Source organism: Lactuca saligna, chromosome 4, assembly GCF_052625555.1.
Source record: "Lactuca saligna cultivar CGN05327 chromosome 4, ASM5262555v1, whole genome shotgun sequence".
NCBI lineage: Eukaryota > Viridiplantae > Streptophyta > Magnoliopsida > Asterales > Asteraceae > Lactuca > Lactuca saligna.
This window is the reverse complement of record NC_136420.1, coordinates 327355205-327365565: the sequence shown is the minus strand read 5'-3', so window position 1 is coordinate 327365565 and position 10361 is coordinate 327355205.

Sequence of the window (10361 nt, the reverse complement as noted above, 5' to 3'; positions counted from 1 at the left end):
TTTATAAAGATATTTGTATTATTTCTAATGTGAATTGTACATTTATAAATAAGATCTTTGTTTTCTTTATTCTGAATTTTATTTTACATATTGGAAAGAATTTTTTTTTTTTTTTTTTTGAAATGATAAATCTAACCTACACCTTAAATCCACATATGTCCACAACGAGACTTGAACCCTCAACCTCAAGGAGAGAGAGCAACACCAGGTACCACTGAATTTTAAATCCACCTTTAATTATTTTATTTGTTGCGTCTAGTTCAAAGTATTAAAATATGATTAATGTTTAATAGAATAAATAAAAAAGATTAAGAAAAACAATACAAATTAAAATATAGGAAAAGCAGCCACATACCATTTGTCTGAGCATAAATAATATGATATATAAATCCACTTATGATAAACTAAATCATTTTTTTTGCTTGTTGTGTTAAAACTGTTGGGTTTTTATTCAAAAATTCGGTTTCACATCCATAAAAATGACAATGGAAGCTTTAAAAATATTGAATAAAACTAAAACTATTTTACCCACCATGGATCATTTTGCAAGAGTTAGAAAGATTAAAACAACCATAGAAGGGAAAACATAACAACCTTTGAAGACTTTGATCCTCATGGGAGGTTGGAAGTTGATGAAGTGTGGCATGAAACTCTAAAGCAAGAGTTCTCTACAAGTTTCCACCAAGCCAGAGTAGAACCATTAAAATATGCTAGTATTCACTAGTAATTTGTTGCTCATAAGCCTTTGGAATATATATCAACTATATGTTCAAAGGTGAAGTAACAAAGGGACATTGTCTAACATCAAAATGCAAGAGAATGGAGGAGAAGAAGAGGGCTTAAATCTCAAATTTTTGGCAGCACTATATAAGCACCATGCTCATAGTTTCGGGGCTCCAAAACAACAAGAAAGAAAGGAGAAAGAAGAGAGAAAAGAACACCTTCAAAACTCTTCATACACATGCTTATATACTTGAGCAAAGAGCCAAAGGTCCATACCTTCTATCTTGTCAAAGCATGGGTATTAAGCAAGCTTGAATAAAATAATCAAAACACCATCACCTAGCCATGCCCTAGCCAATTTCACCCATGCTCCTTTAGGAGACAAGAAAGAAATGACTTTTACTTTAATCATAGCTAGTTAAGTGGTTATATAAATATACAAACTTTATATAAAAGCCTATCTTTTATATAAAGTGTTTCTATTTTATATATAACATATAACTAGCCACACACACACATATATATATATATATATATATATATATATATATATATATATATATATATGTGTATATATATATATATATATATATATATATATATATATATATATATATATATATATATATATATTATAAAACTACATTTTATATATAAATAAACTCTAACTAGTTTATTAAGATATAAATATAACTTATAAATAATCATACTTTATGATATATTTCAGAAGTTGTTGTTTCTCCAAAAAAAATATTATTTCCACAAATAATAAATTCCCAATTAGTAAAATATTATTTCCATGAAATAATAATTTTCCAGTTAAATACAAGTGTTGATGTATGTATTAATAATCAAATTATGCTAATAAATATTCAACTGACGGTAACTTGGTATATGGTGTGACCCTATAAGATCATATATTATTAGCAATATCATTCTATAATGACTCTTGGGCATACAAGATCTTAAATCTCCCACTTACATAAGACTCATCGTAGATTGATATAGACAGTGGTGAACATCTAGCAACATTTCACTACCCCTAATACATATGACAAAGAATACCATTCATCAACATCCAATTCCCTTTGTTACAGACATCCTGTTGAGCATGAGCCTTGGATCACAATCAAACTCATTTGTAACTCAACTTTGGGTAACGCGCATTAGATGTCTAACTCTCAACACATAAGGGGAATAAATCTCAACTTAACTATATAAGCCTTTTGCATAGTTCACACCATACCCAAATATGACTTTTATAACTGCCCGATCAAGGAACAACATTTGACAATATCAAAGCACAATACTCCTTATGCTTAAGTCCCACTATGTGTCTCAGGTGTTAAGGTTACAAAGATAATAACTTTTAATCAAGTGTCACTCACGACTATGATCCATGAGTTGATTTATGTGGGTCTGTTGTAGAGTCTGAATCCAATAATCCAGACTAGTGATCATAACAAACACAAACAAGAATGAGGAAGAAGAAGAAGAAGAAGAAGAAAAAGAAGAAGAAGAAGACAAAGAATAAGAAGAAGAAGAAGATTATCAAGCAATGCACACGTTTATCAGAAGAAATGTTTGGTACACCTTGAGATACACACAATTTGACCGTAAAACCCTCTAGATATGTCATATCACTCTAACAGACTCTGACACTATATATAGGGGTAGGCTGGCCGTGAATGGGGTTCACGGCCGAACACACATTTATGGCCGTGAACACCAACTCAACTGTAAACAGACACAAACACATATCTTACAAGAACAAGACCCTATAAGATTTATACAAATGATTGCCTAGCCCAAACCACTGATTTATGACCTATCAATCTCCCCCTTGGTTTGTGACTAGCGTGAGATTAGTCTTCATTTAGCTTGGATTATCTAGAAGCCTCACATTTGGTTTTCCTATTGTTCTCATCCAAAGCCTGTTGTCAATTATGTTCGCAACCATTCTAGTGAACTCCTTAACAGTTGCCTCCAACATCTTCGTTTTGCAGATTATTTAATGTTTTGCCAAGGTGTGAATATCCATTTCTCTGAATCTTAGAAGATCTTTAGCTTTAACAAGTTGAATAACAGTGTCGCCGTCTGAAAACTTGATTGTTGCAGTGGTTGTGGCCTCATTAAAAGCCCAAGATTCCATCCGATCCAGATATCTATCTTCAAAATGCTGAGGAATTGGAATTTCTTTTAACTATTTAGTAGCAGGCCACAACACTATCTTCATGGGCTCATTGGTTCGAGATTAGAGCACATCCTTGTCTTTTATAATTAGAGATCCTATAGTCTTCATCCCAAAGAAATTCTTTGATATCTCTCCAGAAAAAGTTTGAAATTTGTAGCCTTAGAATTCTTGGAGGGATTGTAGAATGGATAATTTAAACGCTCTGAAATGTCGATTTTGTCCAAGAACAAAAATCTTGGGTATCCTTGTAATATTTTGGAGGGCAATGATTCCTCTTTACCACCCACAAATTCAGATCAGCATTAAATCCCCACATTTTAAATCCTGATCTATTGCAAAATATATCACCGAACTTCCATTTTTGAAGACCAGTCACTGTGAGTTGAGGCCGGTCTCCACTACAGTTCTCATTTGAGTTCCTCATGAAGAGTAATCCTTTTTTCTTGTCAATAGTGACCTTTCCCTTGGCCTGCTTTATAGTGATTCGTGGGTTGGCATACACAGGTTCGTTTTAGAATCGATCGACGATTGTTGTGGTTCTGGGAGGTGGTTGATCCACATGATTGTCATTTAGAGGAGGCTGGACTGAGACACTAGGAAAACATTCATATGCTACAGACTGTTCGATTGATGTCTTGAACTTATCACCAAGTTCTTCATAAAGTTTTTTCTTCAAAGCATGTAGTTAATGCTACCAGGTGAGTTTGGAGATCAGTTATCTGCTTTGACTTGGATTGGACGTTAGCTTCATGATCTGACACTCGAATGTCGAGTTTTCCAATCAAGACATTTTTCTCAATGATTGTTTGCTTTAGAACTCCAATCTCGATCTTGAGCTCTAAATTGGATGTGTAACAGCCCAGATTCCCAAGTATTTATTATTATTGTATTTTGGGAGAACTGTGAGTGGACTCGGCGAGTTGGAGCTCAAACTCGCCGAGTAGGATCGAGATTTGGACGCGGGTTCCCGTCTGGACTCGGCGAGTCCACGCTGTTTAATGAAACCCTAATTTCTAGGGTATGAGACCTATTTAAGGGGGTTTATCGCCGTCATTTGCGGCCACCAACCCCAGAGAGAACCCTAAAGAGCCTGTGAGCACTTTGTGACAGAGAAGAGGAAGATCCTTGACTATTTGTGGGTATTTTTGCATATAGAAGAGGATCAAGGCAAGAGGAGACCAAAGAAGGTGCTAATCCAGTGATTTCTGAGCTTAGGGACTTCATTTGAGGTATCCATTCGTTCCTTTCTCAGTCCTTGTTGTGAATCTTAGAGTTAGGGTTTCTTTGTGGAAGAGATCCATGGAGTAATTGGCCTCTTCTTGTGTTAGTACTTTAGATCTGGACCTAAAGAGGTCCAGAGACCCTTTTCCCTCAAGCTTTATGAGTGTTAATGGAGGCGATGAGCCTACAATAGCATTCTAGAGATCATATCATCAAATAAGGCCTTTGGACCTTTGCATGAGCACCAAGATTGTGACTTTACGTGATAAATGTGCTTGGAAGGACTGGATCTAGGAGTTATTGGAACGGATCTGACCTCAGGAGTGAGTTTGAGTTCATGCAAGGCATAGACTTGCCGAGTCCGAGGAACAGACTCGGCGAGTAGTATGAAGATTGTCCATAACCACTCAGCGAGTGGTCTTGACGAGTTAAGGGGCTAACTCAGTGAGTCAGGGAGAGTCAGAGAGGGTTGACAGGTGGACTGAGTCAAACTGGAACTCACCGAGTTGTTTTGAGACTCGGCGAGTTGAGTCGCGGTGGCCCCGCGATTCATGCCAGGTGGAACTCGTCGAGTTAGGGAAGTACTTGACGTGCCAAGAGAGAATCCGAGGGAGTTAGCGAACACGTGTAGACTCGCCGAGTCGCTCTTATGTACTCGCCGAGTCCGGTCAAAGTTGACCGTTGACCAGAGTTGACCTGTGTTGACTTAGTGGGGTTAGTCAACCTGTGAAAATGTTAAAGATGTATTGTATTATAGGAGGATTATAGCTCGGGGGATCGAGTACGAGTGGGTTCAGGGATTTTCGAGCTATCAAGATACACGAGGTGAGTCTTCTCACTATACTTTACCTTGAGTAGGTAACTAGAGTTATGTGATACAGTGCTTGTATGCTATATTTGTGTTATGAGTTGCGTTGCATTATTCTTTGTGATTTATGCTGTGCATGTTTACAGAGTTAGAACTTGAGGGTTCACAGAGTTTGGGTGCACTGACCCACAGAGTTATAGCCTCGAGTGGCTAATATGTGTTATATGTTGTATTTTGGGGAACTCACTAAGCTTTGTGCTTACAGTGTTGGTGTTATTTGTTTCAGGTACTAGCGACGACCGTGGGAAGGCGCCGGCTTGATCAGTACACACGCATGGGATTTTATGATTTTGAGATATTGGGATTTTTGTATTACTTGAATTGAATTTCAAACATGGTTGTTTTATGAATATTAAGTGAATTATGTTTTTATAAAATTTCAAAAAAATTGTTTTGAAATTTAGGGTGTTACAAGATGGTATCAAAGCCTTGATTTGAGGGATTCGGGTACACCTTCTGGAGTATTTGAACTCAAACTGAGGATTTGGAAAATATTTTCAAAAGAGAACCAAATTTTTATGAAAATAAAAGATTTTAGAGAAACTCAGAGAAGAAACGTGTGTACGATCAGTCAGCGCCCGAACGGTGATTTCCCAAAATACCCTTATATTATATGTTTATGAAATTGATATGATGTATTCTCTTGCTAGAGTAGGATGGGTATTCCTATTAGGACTAGAGTGCCCTGATTTGTGATGCCTTAGCCTAGGGAGAGGTGAGATGCTTGAGAGTGAATAGGTAGCAGCGAGGAGCTTATGAGAGATCTGTTAGAAAGTGATAGAGTACTTGGAAATTGGGATTCGAAGAGGAGGACTTGGGTGTATACTGAAACGGTGTGGACAGTAGTATTGGGCTCGTACTACTGAAAGCACCGGGGCGGTGTACGGTTCATGTAAGAATCTTCGGAATGCCCAGGATCAAGGATGGATGAGTTGTCGAGGGTGAGTATGCTCGAATGGATTCTAATTTATTGTATGTTGTATTTCAGAGGTCGATCATGGTGGGACACGTCATATGCCAGAGGGCATTGGGGCTAGTGATGAGGAGATCTGTCAGATCATCCACAAGGAGGTGGCTGCGGCCATCAGGGCAGAGATACCAGAGATGTTCGGGTCTATTAAGACCATGGTGATTGAGACTTTCGACGAGCATTATGCTGCTCTTTCTGAGGCTACTGTTGCGGCGGCCACCGCAGCTGTTGCTGCTGCTAGGCCGCAGGGTGGTGATGCGTTGCTGTTCCGGGAGTTCAGCAACACGAAACCACCAGAGTTTGATGGGACCCAGGACCCAGTGGCGGCTATGAGATGGATTTATGACATAGAGGGGTGTTTCTTCACTTGCTCGTCTTCTGAGCATTTGAGAGTACGGTTCGCGCTGAACCAGCTTCGCTTGGGAGCGAAGGACTAGTGGAAGTTTGTGACAGCGCACTTTTCGCCTGCTGAGCTTACGGCGGTGACCTGGGAGAGGTTCACTGCCTTGTTCCGAGATGAGTACGTTCCCCAGGTGGAGAGGGAACGTTTGGCCCAAGAGTTTCTGACCCTCAAGCAGGGCACTGAGTCTGTTACGGTGATTACCAGGATGTTCCACGAGAGGGCGATGTTCTGCCCTGAGCACGTGTCCACTGAGCAGGCACGTATGAGCCGGTATTTGAGTATCTAGAGGCGAGATATTCAGGAGTTCGTGGCGAACTCCTCGTACCGGACATTTTCTGAGCTTCAGGAAAATGCCCGGAAGAGGGAGATCGAGCTGGAGACTCAAGCTCGAGAGGAGGCTGAGTCTCAGGGGAAGGATCGGCGACCGGCACAATTCCAGCCGGCAGCCAAGTGAGCCAAGCCCGCTGATCCCAAATTAGGGAGCCAGAAGGGCTGCACTTGTGGAAAGTGCGATAAGGGTCATGATGGAGTATGTAGAGCTGGATCTTGCTACAAATGTGGCAAGGAGGGGCATATGGCCAAGGACTGCCCCAAGGGGTTTGCCGTATGTTTTCACTACAACCAGACCAGACACCGGAAGGTGGAGTGTCCGTAGTTGAGGGGATCAGCTCAGGGAGCACCTCAGGGATCTGCCCCTACCGCCATCAGAGCTACCGAGAGTCGGCCAGTGAAGGTCGAGGCGCCGAGGGCATGAGGGAGAGCCTTTCAGTTGATTGTGGAGGAGGCCCGTGCAGCGCCCGATGTTGTGGCTGGTATATATTCTTTCATGTATTTATTTTAATGTTGAGATATTATGCTTATATTATGTTATACGTAGGTACTTTTCTTGTGAATTCTGTACCTGCCTTGGTGTTATTTGACTCGTGTGCGAGTCGGTCTTTTGTATCTTTGGCTTTTAGTCAGCACATCAGTGTTAGTCGCGAGGCACTGAGTCGGTCTCTAAGAGTTTCCATAGCTGACGAGAGGGTGATATATGCCACGGAGGTGATCCGTGGGTGCATACTCGAGATTTACGGTGTTGAGTTCCCTATTGATTTGGTTCCTATTGCGATGGGTGATGTCTATGTCATTGTGGGCATGGATTGGTTGAACAAATTCGATGCAGTTATCGACTGCGAGCGACAGTTGGTGACCATACGAGACCCTAGTGGGGGAGTTCTTACGGTGTACGGCGAGGGTACCCATTCTGGATCAGCATTTTGTTCGGCCGCTAGGGTGAGGCGGTGTCTACAGCAGGGCTGTAAGGGTTTTGTGGCGTACGTGATGGATATACGGGTTGATTCCGAGAGACCGAGGTCAGTAGAGGAGGTTCCGATAGTGCGTGAGTTCCCAGATGTCTTTCCAGAGGAGTTGCCGGGTGTGCCTCCCGTGAGGCAAGTGGAGTTCAGTATCGATTTGGTTCCGGGAGCCGCGCCTATTGCCAAGGTGCCTTATCGCCTTGCACCTTCAGAGATGCGGGAGTTGTCCTCACAGCTTCAGGAGCTATTAGGAAAGGTGGTTGGATGTGGTTAAGGATTATGATTTTGAGATCCTGTACCATCCGGGCAAGGCTAATGTGGTAGCCGACGCCCTGAGTCGCAGGGCGGAGAGCGCCCCGTTGCGAGATGTATGTTTGCGATTGACCGTGATGGCTCCGGTGTTGGACACCATTCGGGGAGAACAGGCTAAGGCAGTGAGGTCGGAGAACTAGAAGAGAGAGCGAGTTGTTGGGTTGGTATCAGAGTTCGTTAACGATGGTCAGGGGCTTATGACATTTCAGGGACGTATTTGGGTACCGTTTGTGGGAGGAACGCATACCATTTTGATGGAAGAGGCTCATCGGTCAAAATTCTCGATCCATCCTTGGGACACTAAGATGTATTTGGATTTGAGGAAGGAGTATTGGTGGCCCTGTATGAAGAGGGATGCTGCGTGGTTTGTTGAGAGGTGCTTAACCTGCCGTAGGGCTAAGGCCGAACACCAGAGACCACATGGTAAGTTGCAGCTGTTGGAGGTTCCTGAATGGAAGTGGGAACAGATCACCATGGATTTCATCACCAAATTGCCAAGGACTGCTAGGGGAGTTGATGCAATTTGGGTGATTGTGGACAGGTTGACAAAGAGCGCTCACTTCCTTGCTATCAGCGAGAGTTCTTCCGCAGACAAGTTAGCAGAGATGTACATGAGGGAAGTGGTATCTCGGCATGGGGTGCCGATCTCGATTGTCTCAGACCGGGATGTACGTTTCACTTCCCGATTCTGGAAGAAGTTTCATGAGGCGCTGGGTACTAGGCTGCATTTTAGTACCGCATATCACCCCCAGACAGACCGACAGAGTGAGCGGACGATTCAGACGCTCGAGGACATGCTCCGGGCTTGTGTGTTGGATTTCGGGGGGAGTTGGGATACGTACTTGCCCTTGGCAGAGTTTTCTTACAACAACAACCATCATTCGAGCATAGGTATGCCACCCTTTGAGCTGTTGTATGGGAGGAGGTGTCGGACCCCCATTTGTTGTGCAGAGGTTGGACAGCGTGTTATGGGTAGTACTGAGATAGTGCTTTAGACGACATAGCTAATCCAGCAGGTCAGACAGAGGTTATTGACCGCTCAGAGTCGACAAAAGAGTTATGCGGACAGATGCCGGTCCGAGCTTGAGTTTCAGGTCGGCGACTATGTGCTTCTGAAGGTCTCTCCTTGGAAAGGAGTGATTCGATTCAGGAAGAGGGGCAAGTTGGGGCCCCGATATATTGGTCCATTTCGGGTGATCACGAGGATAGGCAGGGTAGCCTATCGATTGGAATTGCCAGTAGAGTTGGGACAGATTCACGACACTTTCCATGTGTCGCAACTGCGGAAGTGTATAGCCGATGAGTCGACAGTGGTTCCATTAGAGGATATTCAGGTGGATATGAGCCTGAATTATGCTGAGAGACCAGTGGCAATCAGATATAGGAAAATCAAAGTTCTGAGGAACAAGGAGGTACCTTTGGTTTTGGTTCAGTGGTAGCATCGGAAGGGGTCCGAGATGACTTGGGAGCCGGAGCGTGAGATGCGCGAGCAGCATCCAGAGTTATTTGCAGAGCGAGACTTCGACGGTGAAGTCTAGTTCTAGTGGGGGAGAATTGTAACAGCCCGGATTCCCAGGTATTTATTATTATTGTATTTTTGGAGAATTGTGAGTGGACTCGGCGAGTTAGAGCTCAAACTCGCCGAGTAGGATCGCGATTTGGACGCGGGTTCGCGTCTGGACTCGGCGAGTCCACGCTGTTTAATGAAACCCTAATTTCCGGGGTATGAGACATATTTAAGGGGTTTTATGGCCGTCATTTGTGGCCACCAACCCCAGAGAGTACCCTAAAGAGCATGTGAGCACTTTGTGAGAGAGAAGAGGAAGATCCTTGACTATTTGTGGGTATTTTTGCATATAGAAGAGGATCAAGGCAAGTGGAGACAAAAGAAGGTGCTAATCCAGTGATTTCTGAGCTTAGGGACTTCATTTGAGGTATCCATTCGTTCCTTTCTCAGTCCTTGTTGTGAATCTTAGAGTTAGGGTTTCTTTGTGGAAGAGATCCATGGAGTAATTGGCTTCTTCTTGTGTTAGTACTTTAGATTTGGACCCAAATAGGTCCAGAGACCCTTTTCCCTCAAGCTCTATGAGTGTTAATGGAGGCCATGAGCTTATAATAGCATTCTAGAGATCATATCATCAAATAAGGCCTTTGGACCTTTGCATGAGCACCAATATTGTGACTTTACGTGATAAATGTGCTTGGAAGGACTGGATCTAGGAGTTATTGGAACGGATCTAACCTCAGGAGTGAGTTTGAGTTCATGCATGGCATAGACTCGCCAAGTCCGAAGAACAGACTCGGTGAGTAGCATGAAGATTGTCCATAACCACTCAGCGAGTGGTCTTGCCGAGTTAAGGGGCTAACTCAGT